Source organism: Capsicum annuum, chromosome 4, assembly GCF_002878395.1.
Source record: "Capsicum annuum cultivar UCD-10X-F1 chromosome 4, UCD10Xv1.1, whole genome shotgun sequence".
NCBI lineage: Eukaryota > Viridiplantae > Streptophyta > Magnoliopsida > Solanales > Solanaceae > Capsicum > Capsicum annuum.
The window spans coordinates 198,840,906-198,867,670 of NC_061114.1; positions in this window are offsets into that span (position 1 = coordinate 198,840,906).

Genomic DNA, 26,765 nt, shown 5'->3' on the forward strand with positions numbered 1-26,765 from the left:
TTGTGAGCCATAACACTTAGTTCTAAAATATGTACTTTTACTCTTTCTATTAGTGGAATAAGTAGGACTGAAGTCAAGTCTGTTTTCAAATTATACAAGCTAAGTGTAAAAGGACTCACCTTTATTATCTGTAAACTAAAAGCTGAAAATCTCACAGCTAATGTCTTATGTAAAATAATATCTGAGTAAAATTGTGAGCCTCTACACTTAATTTCTAAAAGTTGTTCTGTTGTTCTGTTTTAGGACTTATGAATTAGGGATTTTCTTCTATAAGTTTTATTGTTATTCTTTTCTATTAGGGAGGTTATTCTAACCGACATAAACTATGTGAGTTGTCATAGTGTCCAACGTCTAGTTCTCCTAAAGGGAAAACCTCACATTAGGGAGAGGTGTCATACTCTTGCCTAGGAGTATAACCTAATCTGAGTGATCACAATCTGTATCTGCATCCATATAAATGGAAATAATCTAAATCTGTACCTATGTTGGCTTATAGTTCTGGGGTATGAGACCTTTGAATCATACCCAACTCGGTGCTAAATACTACTCCCTTTAATCTATATGCTCATTCTGAAGGAAATCTACTTTAAAACTACCATAAGGGTTTATAATGAAAAACAGTTGTGCATCAATCTATTTTAAACTATAATCCAAACTAATTTGTGTGGATTCCATGTCTTAGCTGAGGATCAAAAGATCAAATCTTTCTTAAAATCTGAATACATACTCATCAAAGAATGCTTATACTTCATCTTTCTTGAAATATCAAGATTTAAACTTGGGGCTTCAAACCCATTCTTGAAAATCATGTCAAATCACAACAAGTCCATGCTCAATAACAATAATCTTGAAATACTTTAACAATTCTAATCAAGACAATGAAATTCAATTCTCAATATATGAAATCAAATCTCATGCATGAATTTATGAAAGTAGTTATGCAATTCAACACTTAAATCACTTGTAACATCATAAACTTCAACAATGATAATTGGGTATGAATCCTAAATTAAAATTCATACAAATTCATGTAAATTCAACTTTAAAAACTAGTTTTGGGAACAAGGATGAAAGAAGTATCCTAGTTCATAACCCCACATACCTTATTATATTAATTGGATGTAAAAGCTTGAACTTCAAATCTCTAATGGTGTTCTTGAAGCTTATTGTTTAAGTTCTTGAATTAGGAAGCTTGGGTTCTTTCTTTTTTTGAAGAAAATTTGATGAAGTTCTTGGTGTTCTTGAGGGGGCTAGGGTTTTCTTGGAGAGAAAAGGATGAATAATAATGTATCTAATGCTTTTGGGGGCTGAAATTATGTCTTATAGATGGTTTTGGGTAAGGGGAATTGACCAAAGTGACCCTAGACCCTTTAGGAACTGAAGTAGCATGTGAAATAGCTCTGTATCGCATTGGGGACAGTAACACGTCGCGTCATTATAGTGTCGGCTTACTGTCTCTCAGGAAAAATGCTATAACTTTTACTCAGATATCAGATTAAGGCGACATTGGTATCGTTGGAAAGCTAACTCAATTATATACAATTTGGTAAGTCTTGATATGCAAAATTCTACGTGCATTAAAATTTATACACATTCAAAGTAGACCCTTTTAGAATTGAATATATAGATTTAGCCGAATCAAAGGCTCTTAGCTCAACTTCGCTCTAAGTGATTCCTATGAATATTTTCCACCTCAAAATCACTTCAAACATAAGGATAAAGATCAAGACATATGAATTTAAATAAAAATCATGGGATTAAAGTTTACACGCGTAGAAACGACGGTTTGATTTCTAGCTCAAAAATGTAGGGCATTACATTATTTCAAAGGCAAAAATATTTTCTCAAAGCTTCAAACCCTTCAAAAAGTCACATCAAACCAAAGAATTCTTTTTGGGTCTCCCGCATTAGGGTATATTTTTCGTTAATGAACTTGATGCCTTTGCTCCATATTATCAGTCTTTTAGATTATTGTATATGAGTAGGGAAGAATCTACATTATAACAAACAAGTTCAATAGAATCTAATAGCTTCGGACGAGACACGATAATGTGTTAAAAGCACACTAAATGGATACAAATTTAGTTTGCTAGAACGATCTATTTCGAATTGAAAGGAATTGTTTGACACTATTGACATGTGGACTATGTTATAGTTTCTTCCGAGTAGGCAGCTAAAGGAGATTGAGAGCTTAGAGAAGGAGATAGAGTTGATATGGGAATCCGTGAAAGAACTAGGAAGGGAATACCTAGAGACACCCTCAAATGAGAAAGATTTACAGAGCCGGCTCAAGGGCCAAGCGGATGAGGCGGCCACTTTAAGCCTCCAAATATTTTAAGCCCCAAAAAAAATTATTATGAGTTGGCCTTATGTGCTATTTTTTTTTTTAAAAAAAAAAAAAGAGATAATTACATAGATTAGAAATAAGGTCCTAATTATCCTATTTAGCCTAAGTTTTAAGTAATTACAATTTGTAGTCTTTTTTGACCTATCAAATACAATCTATAGCATCTCTCCTTTATTTTCTCCCTTAATTTTCTTTATTTCTCTATTTCTCTTTCTTCTTCTTTTCTTCTTTTTCGATTTTTTCATTTCTTCTTTCTTTTTTCCTTTTCCATTTTTTTCTATTCCATATTTTTGTTTTTTTCCTTTTTGTTTCTTTTTTTTATTTTCATTTTTTTCTCATTTTTTTATATTTTCTTTCTCATTTTTCTCTTTTTTGGTTCTTTCATCTATTTTTTTCTTTTTTCATTTGTAGTCTTTTTTTATTTTTCTCATATTTTCGTTTTTCTTTTTTGTCATTTTTTTCTTTCTTTCTCATTTAATATTGTTGTTGTCGTATTTTATATATAGATTACTTGTATTCATATATATATATATATATATATATATATATATATATATGCAATGTGTCATTCAATGCAAATGTATTACTAGCATTTGTATGTCAAAGTTATCATTTGTATTTGTATATAAACAAGTATCATTTGTATGTGTGTGGTTCAAGTTGTATAAACATGTATCATTTGATACAAATGTAATATATTTGTATTTGTATAATTTAATATTTGTATTTGTGTAATTTATCATTTATATTTGTATTGTTCAATTTGTATTAATAAAACACAATCCATATTTGTATTTGTGTACTTTAAAATTTGTATATTTGTAATTTTGTCATTTATATTTGTATTGCTCAATTTGTATTAATAAAACACAATTCGTATCAATGAATATAAATACAAGTGTTCGTAGAAAGAAAAATAACTATTTTTTTTCAGTTGTTTCAAAATATAAATGATGATGTCAACTACAAATTCAAATTAAAACAAATGAAATAAATGAAATTACAAATTAAAATACCATATGAGGTAAACTTGCAAGTACAAATAGAAAATAGTTCTTTCAAAAATGCAAATGCATCGACGAAAATAAAATACAAACACAAATACAAACAAAAGAGAAAATACCCTATTAACCCCCCTGAACTATACCCAAAATGGTTGTGACACACCTCAACTTAAAGAGGGTTCTATTACCCCCCTAAACTAACTAAAAGTGTGATTTTGACACCCTTAGTGCCTACGTAGCACATACGTGGCACACCCTTAGTGCCTACATGGACACTTTAGTATGTTGTGCCACGTATGTGCCATATCGGTGCTAAGGGTGTCAAAATTACACTTTTAATTAGTTCAGAGGGGTAATAGGACCCCCTTTAAGTTGAGGTGTGTCTCTGTCATTTTAGGTATAGTTCAGGGGGGTAATAGGGTATTATCTCTCAAACAAAATGTAAACCACAAAATACAAATAGAATATGCAGTCAACTATAAAATATAAATACAAAATAGTCCTTTAAAATACAAGTGCAAATTGTATAAAATATAAATGATGGTGCGAACTATAAAATGTAAATACAAGTGTGAACTATAAAATACAAAGAGAAATACAAATACAGATACAAGCACGAACTAAAAAATACAAATATAAATGCGAACTATAAAATACAAATGCAATAGTATCACTGGATATAAAAATATAAATAATGGTGCAAACTATAAAATACAAATACAAGTATGAACTTCAAAATATAAATACAAAGACGAACTATAAAAAGCAAATACAAATACAAGCGTAAACTATAAAATGCAAATATAATTGTACCAATGAATATAATAATATAAATAATGGTTCGAATATAAATACAATAAGCGATTGTGATATTTTCATTATCATCCATGACTTATGCTCGACATAGTCATATTTTTTTTAAATACAAAAAATATTAAATAGAAGAAAAAAGAGAAATAGAAAAAACACAAAAAAGAAAATCAAACTAAAGAAAGAGAAATAGAAGCTATAGATAGAAGAGAGAGAAAAAGAAATTAAAAAATAGGGAAAAAAGAAAAAATAAAAATAGAAAAAAATATTTAAAAAGAGGAAAAACATGAAAAAAATGAAAAGAAAGCACCGATCTTGTAGTTAGATGAGAACTTAACCTATGAGGAGGAACCAGTGGCTATTATTGACCGGCAAGTAAGGAAGTTGCAGTTGAAGGAGTTTGTGTCTGTGAAAGTTTTATGGAGAATTATACTGTTGAAGAATCTACATAGGAGTCGAAAAATGATATAAGAGTCAAGTACCCTCATTTGCTTCAGTCTACAGGTAATACCCTGCATTTATATGTATTTGTCCTTAATTAGCAAATAATAATACAACAACAACAACATACCCAGTATATTCCCTCCAAGTAGGGTCTGGTGAGGGTAAGTGCATCCATTCCACTACCTCATATGTGAGATAGGGAGGATGTTTCTTATAGACCCTCGACCCAAAATAAAATAATCTAGACAAGGAATAGTAAAAGGACAAGATATAATAGAAATCAACATATCCAGCAATATCATAACAAGATATACTAAGTAATACAACAAATGATATAACATTCTACACTCATACTAACCTTATACCCTAATCTTCCTCCTCTACCACTTTCTATTTAGAGTAATGTACTAGCGAGATGGAGTTTCTCTATGTCATGTATAATCATCTCCCTCTAATATTTCTTCAATCTATTTCTACCTCGCTTGAAATCACCCCTAACCAACCTCTCACACATCCGTGTTGGGGTATTCACACCACTTCTCATCACATGAATGAACCATCTCAACCTCGCTTCCCTCATTTTGGCTTCCACCAAAGTCACTCCCACCTTATCTCAAATATCCTCATTTCTAATTTTATCTTTCCTAGTACACCCACACAACTACTAAAGCATTATCATTTTTGCTACCTACATCTTCTAGATATGGTCCTTCATAATAGGCCGACACTCTACCCCATACAATAAAGATGATCTAACCACCACATTATAGAACTTATCTTTAAGTTTAGTAGGTACCTTTTTATCATACAAGATTCTGAAGGCGACCCTCCATTTCATCCACCCTACCCCAATACGATGACTAACATCTATGTCAATCTCTCAATTTTCCTAAGTCATAGACCCCAAATACTTGAAATTATCTCTCTTATTGATGAAATGAGTATCAATCTTAACAACCACATTGGACTCATGAGACACATCGCTGAACTTAAACTCCAAATATTTCATCTTGGACCTACTCAACCTAAACCCTTTAGACTCAAGGGTTTTCCTCCAAACCTCAAATTTAGCATTAAATCCACTATGTTCTCATAAATCAAACCTATATCATCTGCAAAAATCAAATAGTAATTCACCTCACCTTGAATTTGTCGCGTCAAGACATCCATCACTAATGCAGTAAGAAACAGACGAATCGTTGATCCTTGGCATAACCCCATCAAGATGGGAAAATGCTCTGAGTCCCCTACCCCAGTCCTAACTCAAGTCTCAGCTCTGTTATACATATCCTAAATAATAATTATTATCAAAAAAAGGAAAATACTAATATTTAAGCTCTGGTTTAAGGCCCAAAAAGGAAAGGTAAAACTACCAAGCAGCGTACAACAACCAAATCACTAAGTTGAGGTTTTGGGGTTGATGGGGAATTAAAGGATCAAGAAAAAAATGATTTACAGAGGAAGCAAAAATTGGGTCTAGAGGCAAAATCAAGGGTGACATACACTCCAAAAAAAAGAATTCATTGGAGTTTATCTATTGAAGTCGAGATAAGTCTTTTATATAGCCTAAACATTGGTCTTAATTGGGAAATCAACATCGGATATTGAAAAATTATTTACCAAATACAATTAGTTAGGCGGTTAGTTCTATAAATTTATCTTAGATTATGGGCCAGTTGCATTACTCATAGCTTGGTAATTATAATTTGACAAATTAATGGCCAAACATGAACTTTGGGGATGGATATGTCGAATCAATTATAAATTAGCCTAAATAAGGAAATTAACATGAGTTTGTTATGACGTGATTATCGATTCAATTGAGGAAAGTCATATAAATTATTTGAGGTGATAAATTTGGTATTCCAACAAGTGTACTGTGAGTAATAATCTCACAGTAATTTGCGTGTGTGACTCTTAGGACCAATTAGATAAATCAAATAGTAATTGTTTATTAATAAGATGATTGCACTTAAACAACTAATGGTAGGTGAAGAGGTGGAGCTCATAGAAGGGGACAAGGTAGGGGTAGTGGTGATACCATAGGGAATCGCACTACCACTCCAAGAACTTCAAAACACCCACTCCCAAAAAGAATGCTAGTAAACCTCCACCATTTCTTGAGGGTACTCTTGATAAGACACTTGCTTCCATACAAAATGTCATTCAGGGCTTAGCTGAGCGACAAGATAGATGGGAGGGGGTTGGTCAACATTATTCTACATAGCCATAGCCTTCGATCTAAGCACCTGCACAGAGTTACAAGTTTAGAAACAAGGAGGTATCTTTGCAGGAGTTCCTAATGTTAAAAACACCAAAATTAACAGGCTCAGATAGTTCAGTTGACTTTTAAATCTTTCTAGATGGTACATTCAAGGCACTTCGTATGCTAGGATATTCTAGTGAGAGGGTTGTCAAACTTACATCATATAAATTAGAGGACATGGCTAACACTTGGTATGATATATCGTTGCTAAGAAGGCCTACGGGAGCAGCACCACAAACATGGGATGAGTTCACTAAGTTCATCATTGATAACTTTCTAACAGTCAAAAGTAGAAATAGAAAGATCAATTTGAGAAATTATTCCAGACTCTAGATATAGACGTGTAGACTTATAATACCAAAGTCTGCAAGTTGGCTAGATATGCTCTGTACTTGGTGCCCACTGAAGAATCTCGAGTCTAGAGGTTTGTTAATGGGATAGTTACTCATCTCTACAATGCAGTAGCCCTACAAATGAAAGTCTTGACCTATTATGAGATAGTGCATCTTGTTATAAAAATTGAGGACAAGGGTCATACAATTTCATAAAAAGGCTATGGTGGGGGGATCTTTCAGTGGTGACTTTAGTGCAAATCGCATAGAGGGAAATCAGGCAAAATAGTAGAGCCATCAGATAGGGACATATTTAATTTCACAGTCTGCATACAAGCCACCTCCTAAACAGGGTACTTAGGGGTCTTCAGCATCTCATGTATATCATAGTTTTGGCCAAATGTATGAAAATAATCCATCCTACCATACTTACAACAAATCACATATGTGCCAATGTCATCTTTTGATTGGAGAATATTTTTTATGTGGTCAGTTAGATCACCATATTAGGGATTATCCTCAGCTTCTGAGAAATATTAGTCAGGGTTTTGGTCAGTTGGTTACACCTATTCAGGCTACTCATAATACTACAGGTACTAGAAATAGAGGTCGAGGTAATAAAGATTAGGTTGCTAGAAGTCAGGCACAAGAAAGTGTTGGTAGAGGTCAGTCGAGAGTCTTTGCACTTACTAGGCAAGAGGTTCAAGCTTCGTAAGTAGTTTTTATAAGTATTCTTTTTGTCTATTCATTTGATGCATATGCTTTGATTGGTCCAAGTTATACCCACTCTTATATGTCTTTGTACTTTTCTATAAGATTTGATAGACAACTAAATATATTAAATTGTCATTTTATTTTTACTACTCATGTGGGAGATTCTTTGTTAGTTAAGTATGTGTATCGTGATTGCCATTTTACAGTGGGAGGTAGGGATACTCTTGCTGACTTTATTGTACTTAATATGATTGACTTCAATGTGTTGATAGGCATAGATTAGTTATCTCCTTTGGATGTTACTGTAGATTTTCATGAAAAGATAGGTCGGTTTGAGATACCCAACGAATCTCATTTTTTATTAAAAGGGGATCAAGTTTCAAGTTTGATAAAGTTATATCTTTTATAAAGGACCAATGACTATTGAAGAAAAATTATATGGGTCTTTTAGCTATGATAAGTAATGTTAGAGAGGGAACACTTAGTTTGGAGGAACTATGTCTAGTGAAGGAATTTTTTTATGTATTACCTAAGGACTTTCCAAGATTACCTTCAGTATGAGAGATAGACTTTGGTATTGATTTGGGACCTGACACTATGCCAACATCTGTACCCCCATATCGTATGGCACCAGCAGAGTTAAAGGAGCACAAACAACAGTTTTAGGACTTGTTATCAGACCGAGTGTATCACCATAGGGAGCAATAATATTGTTCATAAAAAAGAAAGATGGGTCTCTAAGAATATGTATTGACTACAGGTATCTTGTTACGTAACGATACACAATAAGTATTTTTTGGCTCGTGTAGAGGACTTTTTTGGTCAGTTACGGAGAGTTGTCCATTTTTACAAGGTTGATCTGTGATTGTATTTTCATCAGCTTAGAATCAGGGAGAAGTATATTTCTAAGATTGGATTACAACTCGATATGGGCATTATGAGTTTCTTGTGATGCCTTTCGGGTTAACCAATGCTCCAATTACGTTCATGGACTTGATGAATAGGGTGTTTAAGATGTTTTTTGGACAAATTTGTGATTATATTTATTGATTATATTTTTATATATTGTCATAGCCATAAACAATACGAGAATCATCTGATGACTATATTGCAGACATTACGGGAATAAAAGCTCTATGCTAAGTTCTCAAAGTGCAAATTTTTGCTAGATTCAATATATTTTTGGGGCATGTTGTCTCTAAAGATGGAATTAAGGTGGATTCTAAAAATACAGAAGCAGTGCAAAAATGACCTAGACCTACTTCACCTATCGGGATTCGCAACTTTATGGTTTGGAAATTTATTATAGGTATTTTGTATAGGATTTCTCAAAAATAATAGCCTTATTGACCAAGTAGACACAGAAAAATATGACGTTCCAGTGGATGAAAAAATATGAGTAGAGCTTTCAGAAACTCAATACATGTTTGACCACCGTATCATTATTAGCCTTACCATTAGGTTTTGGAGGATTCAAGTTATTCTGTGATGCTTTAAGGGTTGGATTAGGATGTGTTCTCATACAACATGATCATGTTATTGCTTATGCTTCTAGATAGTTAAAGAAACATGAGCTGAACTATTGTACACATGATTTGGAGATGGCCGAAGTGGTATTTTCTCTTAAGATTTGGAGAAATTACTTATATGATGAAACTTGCGAGATTTATAACGATCATAAGAACTTAATGTACATTTTCCAGTAGAGAGATCTAAATCTTTGACAGTGTCAGTGGATGGAACTTCTCAAAGATTATGATTGTGATATTATGTATCATCCTAGAAAAGCTAATGTTGTGGTTGATGCTTTGAGCACGCTCTCTATGGGCAGTTTGGTGCATATGGCTCCTAGAAAGAGACAACTGGTGAAAGATATGCAGAAACTTAAAGGTAAAGGTATCAAATTTGGTGTTGGAAAGTTAGAGGTATTGTTGGCTTGTGTTCAAGCTAAATATTCTTTGGTAGAACGTATAAAGGTCACTCAATATAAGGATGACCAGTTGTGCAAATACAGAGATGAGGCCCTAGCTGGTCAAAATAAGACGATGAGTGTTGATTGTGATGGTATTCTCCGAGTGGATAATCAATTATGTGTGTCAGCTGTAGATGGGTTAAGAAGAGTCATCCAAACTAAATGTGTACTTCAACAGTAAAAGATATTTAGATGTTCCTATGTCCAAGTTCTTATCTTAATGGATACAATTTGATTTTTTGCTTTAGACACGTTAAGAGTGCTATGTTATACTTTCTTTCTCATTCTTTATTTTTCTTTTAAGATTACTTTCTTAGTCAGTTTTTTCAAAAAGCTTTATTATTATAAATTTATTCAAACTTTTGAAGTTATGATTCTTTATTAAAATTTAAATTAATAGATGAAAATAGTTCAATTAATAAATTTATTTCAGACTAAATATTATCATTTATTTAATTTAATTTTAATATAAATATTTAATTCAGGTAAAAATTATTTAATCTACTCAATACTTCAATTCATTAATTTTACTATACACTATCTTTAAAAGAGATCAAATAAATCATATTTATTTTGCATATAACCATGACTTAAAATTCTAACTTTATGTTGACATAACTAAGGGTGTTCATGGTTTGGTTTTTAACCAAACCGAACCGTGATCCAAATCAAATCGATTAAAAAATCCGATATTTGGTTAGGTTTGATTTGGTTTGGTTTTGAATTTTAAAAAATCGATACTAATTTGGTTTGGTTTTACTCTAAAATAACCGACAAAATAACCAAACCGAACCGATATATATATATATATATTATAATTATTTATGTATTATTCATAAATACAATATAAACATTTGTTACATTTTATATTTTAATCATGATTTAACTTTAGTCGTAACACATTCAGTCATTGTCTTCATCCAGTTGACAGTACCTTATGAGATTCTAAATGAATTTCACACTTTGAATGACAAATGATACTAACTGTAAAAATAATATCTTGTTGTATATTGAAATTTACAGCCGAGATTCATTAGACTATAGACAATCGTTAATTTTAACTTTCTTTTTGAACCTTGTTGAACAAAAAGTTTATGCGTTCACCTTTTGGGGGGTTTATCATATCATTCTGTTAAATGTAGTTTTAAAATATTTTTTAGAAGCATTCATATGGTGTTATTTATGGCTTTGCCAAAGTATAACACTCAATTGACATCTTAGTTTCAAGGTTGAGATACAATACTCGGTTGACATCTCATATGTTAGATTGATTTTTTTTTAATTTTCAACTTTTATCATTAGCTAATGTTATAACAAAAAAAAAAAAAACCAAACCGAACTAAACCAACAAGAACCAAACCGACAATTATTTTTTTGTATGGTTTGGTTTGATTTTAAAAATTTAAAAATCAACTAAGTTGGTTTGGTTATGATGTTAACCAGTAACCGACCTAAACTGACCCATGAACACCCCTAGACATAACAATATTTATTATATTTATGTCAAGTCTTTACCATGAGAAAACAAAAATTTTGGTTCAAGAGTGAAGAGTCATTTGATTGTCGTCAGAAAATATTATCCACATAAGTGTCATGTAGGCATCTCGCAGGATAATAAAGTTGTTTTGGTTAAAAATAGGGCGGGTAACTTGTTTAATTGGAGAGTAAATTTTTAATTGTGACAAAAATCCACATAAGCATCATGTAGGCGTAACATAGAATAATTGTAAGTCCCCATAAGATCTTAGCTCAATCTACTTACTATTGCATGTTAAAGGGGTCTAAGACTTAGAAAAATTTCACTAAGTGTTAAGACGTAGTCATTTTCAAAGCCCCTTAAATTTTGATGATTTTATTTTCGACCTTCCCGACCTTAGAATATTGATTTAAAAGTTGTTTCATGATCAGGGGTGTCAAAGGTACATATCGGGTAAGTTTCAGAGTTTTTGAACGAGCGTAAGGGCATGTTTGGAAGTCCAAAATAGTAGCACCATTGGGATGAGCCTGCATTCCGCGCCCCAATCCACTGGTAGGGGTTCCCATGGCAGAGCTCGCAACGGGTGCCCTATCCCCCCCCCCTCCCCCCAAATTAATTTTCAGTTTTCATTCACATTTTTTCAAGGGTATTTGGGTCTTTTACTTTCACTCACTTGATCCATAACACGGGATTAAGGGTACCAAAGCATTATTTACTATCTTTTACATAAAATTCCCTCAAGAGAAAGCAATCTTCTCTCAAGAATAAACCCTAGTCTCTTCAAAATTCAAGCTCAAACTTTAAGAGATCACCAAGAACCTTTATGAATTATTCAATTAAGTTATGTGTGATGTTCATCCATGGGCCCTTTCCACCCATGGATCCCAAGAATCCATTTTTAAGATTTAAATCATGAATTTACATGTTTACAATAAATTATCTCCATGAATCCATATGAATTTCATTTTTACATGATGTTTACAAGTAATTGTTGTTGAAACTAAATCTTATACGATCGAATAATGATGTTTTATTGTTAAATACCTAATTTATGGATTAGTATTATATCCATGTGATTATTGCATGTCTTAAACTATTCCCATGCTTTAATCTATGACCCCCACGTCTTTGATGAAATGTCTAAGAGATAGTTTTGAACAATGATCCCTATTATGGTTATTTCTAAAGGTGTTCATGTGTTTCTATTGTTATTGGTATCGAGTCCTAGAGGTTATGAATACCCGAAAACTTAGCTGTTTACTTAGTTTTAGTATTTACAAAATGGTTTCAGATCATGTAAGAGCACTATCAGTCAGTCAGTTATCATATTCAGTTAAACTTAGTTCAGTCCAGTAATCAATGTCTTTCAGTTAGGAGTAGGATTTAGCACCGAGCGAATAAAAGGTGGTGGTTTCACCATTAGTTAGGCAAATTTGTTATAGCATTCCCTGTATTCCAGAACCACGTAGCCTGCATGGGTTATGAGGAGTCACCCATCAGTTTAGGCTTGACTACCTCCCAAGGGGCACTCATCATTTTAGGCCTAACTCTGCCCAGGGGTCACTCATCGGTTTAGACTTGATACCTTGGTTCTTAAATAGCTTAGTGGATACACACAACTAATTTTAGTACCCGTGGCACGGTACTGACACCTTTCCAATTGGGGTCACAGGTTGAACCCAAATCAGCTTAGAATGGGGCATGTCAGTTCGATGATACCTCCCACAGTCCTAGTCCAGTATTTAGTATAATTCAGCTCAAGTTTGCCCCTCATGTGGTGTCTGATAACCAGTCTAGAATGAGTAAGTTCATGTCTGGCATATGTGATAGTATGATTAAGAAGTGTAGGACTGCGATGTTGATTAAGGAGGTGGACATATCTAGGCTTATGGTCCATGCTCAACAAATTAAGGAGCAGAATTTTAAGAAGAAAGAGGGGGAGAATAAGAAAGCCAGAAAAGGTAGCTTTAGTTTTGCTTAGCCAAAGTATGAGGGTGGTAACCGTTCTTAATTTTGACAGAATTTTTTAGCCCCAACTCCATCTTCAGCTAGTGTGCTAGTACCAAGGTTCAAGAATGACAATCAGGATAGGGCGCCAGGCTATAAGCCCTAGGGTAGTATGAACAATGGTCGTACTACTCTTCTTTGCTAGAAATATGGTAGGAATCATTAGGGTGTGTGTAAAGATGGTAGTGATGTATGTTTTGGAAGTGGAAAGCCAGGCCACAGGTTCAGAGAGTGTTAATTGTTACTTATAGGGGAAAGAACTTGCTCCAACAAGATTAGTCCAACCAGTCATCAGCTTTAGTAGGTGGCCAGAATCAGCAGGACACTACTTCTAGTGCCACCAGTGGACAGCGTCAGAATAAGATTTACGCACTTTAGTCCCGACAGGATCCGGAAAGTTCTCCTAATGTGGTTACTGGTATATTACAGGTCTTTTACCTCTATGTTTATGCTTTGTTAGACCTCGGAGCTTCACCTTCTTTTGTAATCCCCTATAATAGCTATTAATTTCAGTGATAGTCCTTAGTTTTTAGTAGAACCTTTCTTAGTGTCTACCCTAGTAGGTGTCTCTATTATATCCAGGTAGGTATACAGGAACTATCAGGTCACAATATCCTAGAAAGTCACCTCAGTTGACCTCGTGAAGTTATAGATGACTAATTTTGATGTCATTCTCGGCATAGATTGGCTCTACTCATGTTATGCTAAAGTTGATTGTAGAAATAGAATCTTTCAATTTCCCAATGAACCATTCATTGAATGGAGGGGTAGTGCTTCAGCGCTTAGGGGTCAAATAGTTTCATACTCTAAGGCAAGAAAAATAATTTCCAAGGTTTGTTTACCATCTTGTTCGAGTCAAAGACTCTAATTTTGAGACCCCAAGTCTCGAGTTAGTTTTAGTAGTAAGGTAATTTCTAGATGTGTTCCCTGGAGATCTTCCTGGAGTTCCTGCCAAAAGGGAAATTGACTTTAAAATAGACATATTTCTAGATACCCAGCCTATATCTATTTCTCCATCTAGAATGGCTCCAGCAGAGATTAGGGAGTTTAAAGAACAGTTGAAAGATCTCTTAGATAAAGGATTCATCAGGAATAATGTTTTCCCATAGGGCGCTCCAATCCTTTTCGTACGAAAGAAAGATGGTTCTCTCAGAATGTGCATTGATTACCGTCAGTTGAACAAGGTCACAATCAAGAATAAGTATCCACTTCCCAGAATTGATGACTTATTTGACCAACTTTAGGGTGCCAGTTATTTCTCTAAGATGGACCTCAGATTCGGCTATCATCAACTCAGAGTCAGAGAATGTGACATTCTAAAAATAGCTTTTAGAACTCAGTATGGTTACTTTGAATTCTTAGTTATGTCTTTTGGACTAATGAATTCCCCACCAACTTTCATAGAATTGATGAATCGAGTGTTCGAGCAGTACTTGGAAGTGTTTGTCAAAGTCTTCATTAATGATATTCTTGTCTACTCCAGTGTGAAAACGATCATGCAGACCATCTCAGGATCGTATTACAGACTCTTAGAGCCCATCAATTATTCACCAAATTTAGTAATTGTGAATTTTGGCTAAGATCTATAGCTTTTCTTAGACACGTTGTTTTTTATGATGGCATCAAAGTGGACCCTTAAAAGACCAAAGCAGTGAGAAACTAGCTCGGACCTATCTCTCTGTCTGACATCAGGAGTTTCTTAGGTTTGGCTAGCTATTATAGATGGTTTGTTGAAGGTTTCTCGTCTATTGCATCTCCTATGTATCAATTGACTCAAAAAAAAGTTAAATTTCAGTGGTCAGATTCTTGTGAGAAGAGTTTTTAGGAGTTGAAGACTCGACTCACCTCAGACCCAGTCATGACCTTGTAAGATGGTTAAGATGGGTTTGTTGTTTTACTGTGATACTTCCAGAATTTGTCTTGGTTGTGTGTTGATGCAGAGAGGTAAGGTCATAGCCTATGCCTCTAGACAGCTTAAGCCGCATGAAAAGAATTATCCTACCCATGATCTTGAGTAGCAATTGTAGTGTTTGCCTTGAAAATTTTGAGACATTATCTTTATGGGGTGCATGTTGATGTGTTCACGGACCTCAAAAGCTTGTAGTATGTATTTTCACAGAAAGATTTAAATCTTCGTTGGAGAAGGTAATTGGAGTTGTTAAAAGATTATGATATGAGTGTGTTGTATCATCTAGGTAAGGCCAATATAGTGGTAGACGCCCTTAGTAGGATATCTATGGGTAGCATTACTCATGTCGAGAATAATAAGAAGAAGTTGGTTTACAAGGTTCATTAGTTGGCTAGATTAGCTTTTGTTTATTTGATTCAACTGAGGGTAGTGTATGGATTTAGAATAGTTTAGAATCTTCTTTGGTTGCTGAAGTGAAAGAAAAGCAGGATACGGATTCCAGTCTAGTTAAGTTGAAGGAGTCCGTCAGAGATCAGAAGGTAAAGATTTTCTCCCAAGGGGGAGATAGTGAGTTGCCTTGCCAGGGTACACTATGTGATTTTGTGTAGATGATTTGAAATAGAGAATCCTTGTAGAAGTAAATGGTGAACATTACTCTATTAACCCAGGGGCTACTAAGATGTACTATAATTTATGGGAAATCTATTGGTGGAGTGGTATGAAGAAGGATATTGCGGAGTTTGTGGCTAAGTGCTCTAATTATCAGCAAGTAAAGGTTGAGAACCAAAAGCCTAGTGGCATTACCCAGTAGTTCAGTATCTCCACTTGGAAGTGTGAAGTGGTGAACATGAATTTTGTGACAGGGTTGCCTCATTTACGTCATCAGCATGATTCGATTTAGGTCATTATAGATAGAATGACCAAATTAGCTCATTTTTTGCCAGTCCATACTTCTTATTCAGCCAAAGACTATGCAAGATCTATATTAGAGAGTTATTTAGGTTGTATGAAGTCCCTTTGTCCATCATTTCAAATAGAGGTACTCAATTTACCTCTCACTTTTGGAAAGCCTTTCAAAAGGGTCTTGGTACCCAAGTTCATCTTAGTAAAGCCTTTCTCCCTTAGATAAATGTTCAGGTAGAAAGGACCATTAAAACCTTAGAGGACATGTTGAGATCATGTGTCATCGACTTTAAGGGTAGTTGGTATGATCATTTACCATTGAAAAAGTTTACCTACAATAACAATTATCGTTCTGGTATTCAGATGGCTCCGTTTGAGGCTCTATATGGGAGGAGGTGTAGATCTCCTATCGGTTGGTTTGAGGTAGGTGAGACTGTGTTAATAGGACCAAATTCAGTATTTGATGTATTGGAGAAAGTTTAGTTAATTAGGGAGAGGCTAAAGACAGGCCAAAGCTGATAGAAATCCTATGTAGATGTGAGAAGGAGAAATCTTGAGTTTGAGATTGGTGACTTGGTTTATTTGAAAATCTCACCCATAAAGGGAGTAAATAGGTTTGGTAAGAAGGGGGAGCTTAGTCCCCGATATGTTGGCCCTTACAGAATCTTGAGCCACTTTGGAAAGGTAGCTTATGAGCTTAAGTTGCCTGCAGATTTGGCATCAGTACACCCAATGTTCATGTTTCCTTGTTGAAGAAGTGTATTGGTGACCCAACTATAATTTTTCCTTTATAAAGAATAGATGTTTAGAATAGTCTTTCTTATGAAGAAATTCCAGTCGAGATCCTTGATCGCCAGATTCGTAGACTAAGGAACAAAGAAGTTTCCTTGGTCAAAGTTCTTTAGCAGAATTAGCCCGTTGAGGGAGCCACTTGGGAAGCAGAAGAAGACATGCGAACCAAGTGCCCTCATCTTATCTCTGCAAACTAAGATTCAACTTAAGGTAACGGTTTCCCATAGAATATTTCCTTTCCAGAATCAGTTCTAGCAATATTATTATCTTTATGTCATTGCATGTATTCATGAATCAGTTCAGTTATTCATCATGTTTTAGACTCAGTCATGTAGTCATGTTCTAAGTTATACATATTCAGCATATGATTTCAATTTCTCAGTGTTCTCAACTTAATCAGTCCCATTCGAGGACGAATGACCCCAAGGGAGAGATATTAAAGACCCCGTAAGATCTTAGCTCAATCTATCTTGCTATTGCATGTTAAAGGGGTCCAAGACATAAAAAAATTTCACTAAGTGTGAAGACTTAGTCCTTTCCAAAGCACCTTACACTTTGATGATTTTATTTTCAACCTTTCCGACCTTAGAATGTCGATTTTAAAGTTGATTCATAATCAAGGGTGTCAAAGGAACATCTCGAGTAAGTTTTAGACGAGCGTAAGGGCATGTTTGGAAGTCCAAAATAGTAGCACCACCAAGATGAGCCTGCATCGCGCGCCCCAATCCACTGGTAGGGTTTCTCATGGCAGAGCCCGCGGCGTGTACCCTAGTTTGGCAGACTAGATCCCGAGGCGCGTGCCCCATCATGGCCTCCCTTAATTTGCAGTTTTCAATCATATTTTTTCAAGGGTATTTGGGTCTTTTTCCTTCACCTAATTGATCCATAACATGAGGTTGAGAGTCCCAAAATCATTATTTTCCATGTTTTACACAAAATTTCCTCAAGATAAAGTAATCCTCTCTCAAGAACAAACCCTAGCCTCTTCTAAATTCAAGCTCAAACTTCAAGAAATCACCAAGAACCTTCACGAATTCTTCAATTAAGGTATGTGTGATGTTCATCCATGGACTCTTTTCACCCATGGAGTCCAAGAATCCATTTTTAAGATTTAAATCATGAATTTACATGTTTACAATAAATTATCTCCATGAATCCATATGAATTTTGATTTTTACATGATGTTTACAAGTAATTGTTGTTGAAATTAAACCTTATACGATGGAATAATGATGTTTTCATGTTAAATCCCTAATTTATGGATTAGAATTATAGCCATGTGATTATTAAATGTTTTAAACTATTCTCATACTTTAATTCATGACCCCCATGTGTTTGATAAAATGTCTAAGAGATAGTTTTAAACAATGATCCTTATTATGGTTATTTCTAAAGGTGTTCATGTGTGTCCATTGTTATTGCTATCGAGTCCTGGAGGTTATGAATACCTAAAAATTTAGCTGTTTACTTAGTTTGAGTATTTTCATAATGGTTTCAGATATGTATGGGCACTATCAGTCAGCCAGTTATCATATTAAGTTAAACTTAGTTCAGTCCAGTAATCAGTGTCTTTCAGTTGGGAGTATGATTTAGCACCGATCGAATGTTGGATGGCAAATTCCCCGTCAGTTAGACAAAGTCGTTAGTAGCAATCCCTGTATTCTAAAACCACGTAGCCAGCATGGGTTATGAAGAGTCACCTGTCAATTTAGGCTTGACTACCTCCCAGGGGTCACCCGTCAGTTTAGGCTTGACTCCGCCCAGGGATCACCCATCAGTTTAGGCTTGATACCTTGGTTCTTCAGTATCTTGGTGGATCCAAACAACCATTGTTAGTACCCATGACACGGTACTGACATCCTTTAAAATTGGGATCATGGGTTAAACCCCAATTAGCTTAGAATGGGGTATGTCGGTTAGATGATACCTCCCACAGTCTCAGTCCAGTATTCAGTATAATTCAGCTCTGGTTTGCATTGAATATAGCATACAGTTATCAGTTATTCAGTTATCAGGTTTTAGTATTTTAGTTTACAGGTTATTTCAAAATCATGTTATATGCTTGGTCATGCATTCATAAATTTTTCAGCATTCACGTATTCATATCAGCTATTCAGTTACCTCATGATTTTCATTCATTCAGTTATTACTCATGCACATAACCCATGTATATCAACCTAACCTTATCTAGCGTACCAATACATTTAAAGTACTTATCGCATACCCATTTCTTATTCTATGATGTATTATATGATAGGTTCGGACGCTTAGGTTTTCGACCGTACTTAGACATTTCAGCGTATCAGCAGCAGTGGTGAGTCCTCATATATCAAGGATCATTTTTTTTGTAAATTTTAGTATTTTCATTCAATAGTCAGTCGGAGTTAGTTGGGGGTTTGTCCCAGCAACTCCTCAGTCAGTTAGAGGCTTTAAGATACTTTCAGATAGTTAGTCAGTTTATCAGTTGTTATTGACAGTCTTTTCAGTATTGTTTTTTGACATTTTCAGAACTATGTTTTAAATAGCGTGTATCCACATTTAAAACCTTATGTTGTTCTTCAGTTAAATTCTGCACATATTTTTTTATTATCAGTTTTATTCAATGCTCACAGCAGGTACCTGCACATGGGTTTGCTTGTGGTCTCTCGTGACCGTAAGCACCGTTGTCACGACTAGGGTGTAGCTTCAGGTCGTGGCAATAATAAAAGTAGGAATATGAAATTTAACAATTCAAGAACAAATATTGTTGTCCAACCCACCTATTGTTGTCCAACCCACCTCTATTTTACCCTCTTTGAGCCATTTTTATATATTTTTAACTCTTTTTCTGTTAAAAAAATATTTGAAAGAATTAATTCTTGAACAATCTAAGTCATAGTTTCACATATCAAAAAGTTAGAAAAGCAAACTTTAAATAAAAATATATACTCTATATTGGGAGGGGGGATAGAGGGTGCAACTCCAATCACTCTTCAAATTCTCCTCTAAACTCTATAAATAGAGGAGGTGAATAGTAATTCTCCAATATAGAGAGTTAGTATTCACCTCTATTTTACTTTATTATTATATATTAAAATTTAGGTCATGTAACATTTGTAATTTAATATATTATGAATTATATTCGATAATTAATTAAGTTTCCAATATTCTTAATCATTTTCTAATGAAATATTTTTATTATGTTAATTTTAAATTTTATTAATTTAAGTTTTGTATAAATAATGATAGATGAAAACTACCGTTTTGAACAATTTTTAGCTAGACATAAAAAAAATTAAAGACAAAAATGTTCATTTTGAACTTCGTAATGCATTAATAAAATATTTATGGGAGCACATTTTAATCTTGAAAGTTGAATATTTTGTGTAGAAATAAATAAATTTTACTATGGTGTAATATTTGGTTAATTGTATTTCATCAATGCTTTAATTTTTATTTGATTTTTCCACTAATATGAATAATATATAATATTTTCTTGAAATTTATGTTATTTAAAAATTTGGGATAAAATAATTATGAAATAAGAAATATAAATGAAATAAAAATAATATTGTAATAGTAAGAGAGAAGTTCTTTTTACAAAAGGTAAAATAGAGTTGTGAGTTGGAGTTGGTGTTCTCCAAATATAAATAATCATATATTTAGAATATAAAATAGAGTGTGGTTGGAGATGGTTGTGTAGTTTGCGTTTTGACTTTTGAGCCCAAATTATTGCTTTAGTTGTTCAACGAATTTCAATAGTGCAACTCTAATTAATTTATAATCTTATAAATTTCACGCTATGTTAGTTAGAGACAGTCAAAATTTTTAGCTCATGAATTCTTAGTTAATGAATTTTGGAGCAAATATACTTGGTCATGCCAAACCCGTAGTCATCATTGTGATTCTTCTCCTAATTCAAAATTCCAAATAATTTTTTATTGATATATAATACCCTACCCTACTAACTAGGGAAAATTTAATTAAAGAAAAACTTTACTTACTCGGTCAAATTTCAGAACATGAGATCGGAGTATTGAACGATTCAGCTTCGTACTAAGGACTATGTATTTTACTATATAATGAACTCTATTAAGGTCTTTATGATAGATAAACCTTATAGGAATGATCAAAGGAGTATTGGTTAAAGTATTGGATTGGTTTCTCATATGGCCCTCAACTAATAGTTATTATCTCAGAAAGTTGTCTTTGTCATAATCCAAATTTACTTCAATAAAAAAAATACTTTATTAAAATGATAACTAGTAGTTGAGAGATTATGTGAGAAATCAAACTCTTAAAGTATCAAAGTATGACTCGCTGATTGTTTTTACTAGGACAAAATTGACTAACATTTCTTTGTGCTTGTTCTGAGTGGTGGATTCATGAATTTTATGTGAAGGTAATTCAATTGCCTTACAATCCAACTTTTAATTTAACTAGTGCAACCATTATCATATCTGGAGATTGAGTGCCCCCTCAATTTTTCTTTTTTTTTTCCTTAAATTTTAATTTTACTTTGTTTAATATATCTGTTGGGGTTAACTATTATGGAAAGTCCACAGTTGTGTCTTTTTCCTAATGTATAAAACTATTTATTTGTTCCTGAATAGCTTGATCTTTTGCTGAGTTTTGATGTTTTAATTGTAGGTCCTGTATATATATAGTCAACAGAGAACAATCAACATTTGTATATGGACCAGCCGGAGCTAGTAAAGGAAATGAACTAAAGTATTTTGAAGCTTTCGTCAAAATAGGCTATTATTTAAATCATTTCATCAATATTGTATGTTTTTGTGAAATTTCATAAAACAAGTATAAACGTACTTGGCAGTAACGTATTAGATTATATTTTATTTAAAAAAAAAAATGGACCAAAAAGTAATTGATTGGCGGCGTTAAAGTAAGAATTGTTACTGATAGTAACTTTTTGACTTAAAATGTTACTTCAGTAACGAAACACTGCAACTCTGCCACATCAAAATATTTGTACAGAATTTGTCATTATAGCCATTATTATGAGTCACGTTTAAGGCTAAAACATTACTATGATTAACGATTCTACAAAGGAAATTATAATTTAGGTGTGTGAATTTTATTTTTAAATCGACTGAATGTTAATATTTAAATTTATCATTATAATGTACTCATCCAAAATATGTTTTTCTAAGTAGAATAAATATGATAAAATATCTAAAGTTATTTGATGAGAACTAAATGTTGAAAAATATTTATGATGTAATGACTATCTCTCTTCCGGAGAGGGAATTACTTGTTGGATCATACTCATAGGTTTGATTGATTGGGTATATCTAGTGAATCGAATGAACACTCAATCACGCTCAATTATATCTCTAGTATGAGTCATTGATGTATTCTTCTACGGTCACACGTTAAATAAAAAATATTTTTTGACACTACAAATATGAATACTTTGAAAGTCAAAAATATTGTACGTACATGTTTTAAGATTACGATATTACTTATTTATTATTGGCTTTCTTTTTATCGGATGTCTCTGATCTAATTAGCAATTTCTGATGAACTTGGTCAGAAGTCTTTCTTTCCTCTCAACACTCTTAGCAAAAAGAATTACTTAGTTATATTATTTTCAAATCTTATTATCAAATATAATATTATACTAATCAGTATATATATTGATTATACGCTTTCTAAACATTGAATATATGTAAAGGTAACCAAGCTTGGTTGGCCTAGTGGTTAGCTCACTAGGTCGCTTAAGCAAGTGTCGGGGGTTTGATTCCCGCCTTGTGCATGTAGCAACCAATTGGCCAGCGGCAAACCCTTAAATGGAGTTCAGATCCGCGGAGGATTAGTCCTTGGCCTATCGGGTTGGGGGATACCTTGGGAAACCAAAAAAAAAAAAAGAATATATGTAAAGGTGATTACAATTTAGGTGTGTGAATGTTATTTTTAAATCGACAAACTAATCAACATATATATATATATATATATATATGTATGTATGTATGTATGTACGAATATTGTGATTCGATTCGATAGAATCGTTACTCAGAGTAACGTTTTAGCCATAAAACGTGATTCATGATAACGACTTTAACGACAGATTTCATACAATGGCAGAGTTGCAGATATTCGTTACTAACAATAACGTATTAAGCCAAAAATGTTACTATCAGACTCCTAATTTAACATTGTCAATTAATTAACCTTTGGTTTGTTTATTTTTTAAAATAAAATATAACCTAATACGTTACTGTCAAGTACGTTTATACTAGTTTTATAAAATTTTTAAAAAACGTATTATTTTGATGAATTGATTCAAATAATAGCTTATTTTGGTGAAGATTTCAAAGTATTTTAGCCTGGTTTAGGGAAGCCTTCTTATGTCACACTAAGAGACTTGCTCCTATGCTTGGAAATGGTATTTTGAGGTCTAATGGCCACATTTGGGCCATTAGACCCGAATTCTTCATGGACAAGGTCAAGGTAATTGATGAAAAAACAAAATAACAACAAACTTGACACTCATATACTATAATTTATTAGTATAATTTATGAAATGGATATAGAATTACACTACAAAAATAACTGGAATTATTTATGAAGTTTTTTGCTAGTCTGTCGTCAAATTGCTCTTAGCTAACATAACATTTTCATAGTTTGTTGCTATCCATCGTCAAATAGGATTGGCCAAAAGATTTTGTTGTTTAGTACGTCATAGAATCTGTCCGTCCCTTATTCATGTTCTTTTAGCAGTTATGAATCTTGAACACAAATTTACAGGGCATGGTGAGCCTGATATTGCAGTCAGTTGAGCAATTAACCAGCAAATGGGAAGAAAAGGATTGATGCCTCTCAGAAGATGTGATCTTAGGGCTTGTTTTGGTAGTTCTTATTTAAAAGGCAAAAAGATTTTCTAAAAGCTTTGAACCCTTCAAAAAGTCATATCAAACCAAAGCAGTCTTTTTGGTGTTCCCGCATTAGGGTATGTTTTTCGTTAATGAACTTGATGCCTTTGCTCCATATTATCTGCCTTTTAGATTTTTGTACATGAGTAGGGAAGAATCTACATTATAACAAATAGGTTCAATCGAATCTAATAGCTTAGGCTCAAACACTATAATGTGTTAAAAACACACTAAATGGATAGAAATTTAGTTTGTCAGAACGATCTATTTCGAATTGGAGGGAATTGTTTCACACTGTTGACATGTGGACTATGTTATAGGTTTCTTCCGAGTAGGCAACAAAAGGAGATTGAGAACTTAAAGAAAGAGATAGAGTCATTGATATGGGAAGCCGTGAAAGAAGGAGAAAGGAAATGCTTAAAGATACCCTCAAATGAGAAAGATTTATTGTATTCGATACTCAGGGAGCCATCAATGATGGCAGTGTAGGTCAGAATTCGTCAAGGAAATTTATAGTTGACAATTGCAAGAACATATAGTGTATAGGGCATGAGTCCACTGCTATTACTGCATCATAGTGCCTCATGCTTTTGGCTTTGCATCCAGAATGGCATTCTCATATCTGCTAGGAAATGTCTTAAATTTTCCCCGATGGTATCCTAGATGCAGAGTCTGTCTCTAAGATGAAAATGGTAAAAAAAATCAACAATTAACAGACAGGCAAATCCAAGAAGCTAAGTGATAATAATCAAAGAAGATAGAAGAGCGACACTTACCAAAGTCTAGGCCGTTGAACACACTCAAGAACAATAATCACAACAACACAGACTGACACCTGAAAGAGAGCATTAAAAATTAACTCATTGGTTATTTGGTTTAGACAATTATATAAAACTTTAACAACGAAAATCTGAAGTATATATGTTAGCGTTAACCATTATGGAAGGTCCTTCGTTGTGTCTTTCTCCTGAAGTATAAAACCATCTATTTGTTCCTGAATAGCCGGATCTTCTGCTGAGTTTTGTTGGTTTAATTGCAGGTCTTGTATATACATATTCAACGGGGAACAAGCAGCCAAAGGAAATGTAATTCAATCGGTGGAAGTTTTGATTATCACAAACATAGAAACATTTTGTATTAAATAATAATTTTTTGGACGAACATTATACGAAATGCCCAAAACAGTGTAATTCAAGTATAATGAAAACCATTCATTTGGGTAGCATGCAACAATGATTTAACTGTAACTACTCTCTAGGGGCTTTGAGCTAAAAGTGACAAAAGAGTTTGAAAATGGTCTTAATAATTGAATGAAGGTCACAATTACTTTATTATGGATTAAGAAAGTTGAGGGAATTTGAAAATAACTCACAAGTTTTTAAATTTACACTTTGATCCAAATGTTAGTTAATATAATGGGAAACGAAGGAAAAAATGTGTGCTTCTCTCTCTTCTCATCTCTTGTTATATTTTCTCTCTTCATGATTTTTTATCAAACAAAAATAAATAAAAATACATAGGCTAAAAGAAAAGAATAATCTAATTATTATTATTATTATTATCATTATTATTATTATTATTGCCAGTCAGCCAATTTTCAACCGCCAGTAGCAGGATCCTCCTCAGCCTATGGATCTCCCGGAGCATCCTTGCTCTCACGGCGCCCAACTCCTACTACAGGTCATGAACCTGCCTCCGAAGTTCCCGCACGACGACTTGCAGAAAAGCAACGTCCTACACTGGATCATCCATATCTAGAACACACATGAATTGACAAAAATGTAAAAACAAAAGTAAAGAAAAGCATCTGAATGTAATATAGCGTATACTACCAATTGGGTATATTTACACAAAAAGCAAGGAAAACTTACCTGAGTCAGGGAAGAGAAAGTGGTTGAAGGGGTAATATGAAAGACAAGATGCAAGAAATAAATAGAGTGTAGTGAAATGAACGAGTAAGAAGGGACCTATTTATAGATGATTAAATTTGAATGAGTTAGGCAAAAAAGCATGACTGTTCACCTCCATTTATTAATTACATACAAACTGGTGACTTTTTTATTACTGCAAAAAGTTATGACTTTTTTATTATTGTGATAATTCATGACTTTTTAAATTATTATTATTAATTAATTCTTTCCAATAACCATTTTTATTGAGTTGTGACAACAGATTATATATCTGTTGCATCAAATAACCCATCTGTGACAACAGATATACCATCTGTTGTAAAAAATCGACAATCTGTTACATCAGATAATTTATCTATTGCAACATAATCTATCTTTTTAAATAATCATCATATCATTAATCCAAATTTGGTGACTTTTTTATTATATAAATTTAAAAAATAGATTTAAAACAAAAATGGTAAAAAGTCACTACTTGTCGCCTACTTAATATTAACATCAATTATTCAAATTAAATTACCATTTTTTACGATTATAAATTGTGTTTATCATTTATTTCCTTATTATTTTCTGTGAAAAGAAATGACTTAATTAAATCAAGTTGGTGAGTTTTTTTATTATTATGACAAGTCATGGCTTTTCAGCTTATTAGTATTAATTAGTTCTTAAATTTAAACAACTTTTTTCTCAATTAAAAAATCAAAGACTTCTCACCTTTTCAATAACCATTTTTATTGAGTTGTGGCAACAGATTGTATATCGGTTGCTTCAGATAACCCATTTGTTGCAACAAATCGACCATCTGTTTTAGAAGCTTTGTTGATATCTTCTAACAGTTGATTCATCAGTTGCAACAGATGAAAAATTTGATGCATCAGTTGTTTTGAATGTGTTAGACAAAAGTCACGACTGTTCACCTTTTTGTAACAATCATCATATACCTTAATTAATCCAATGTTGTGACTTTTTTATTATATAAGGAATAAATAATTTAAAAAAAGATTTA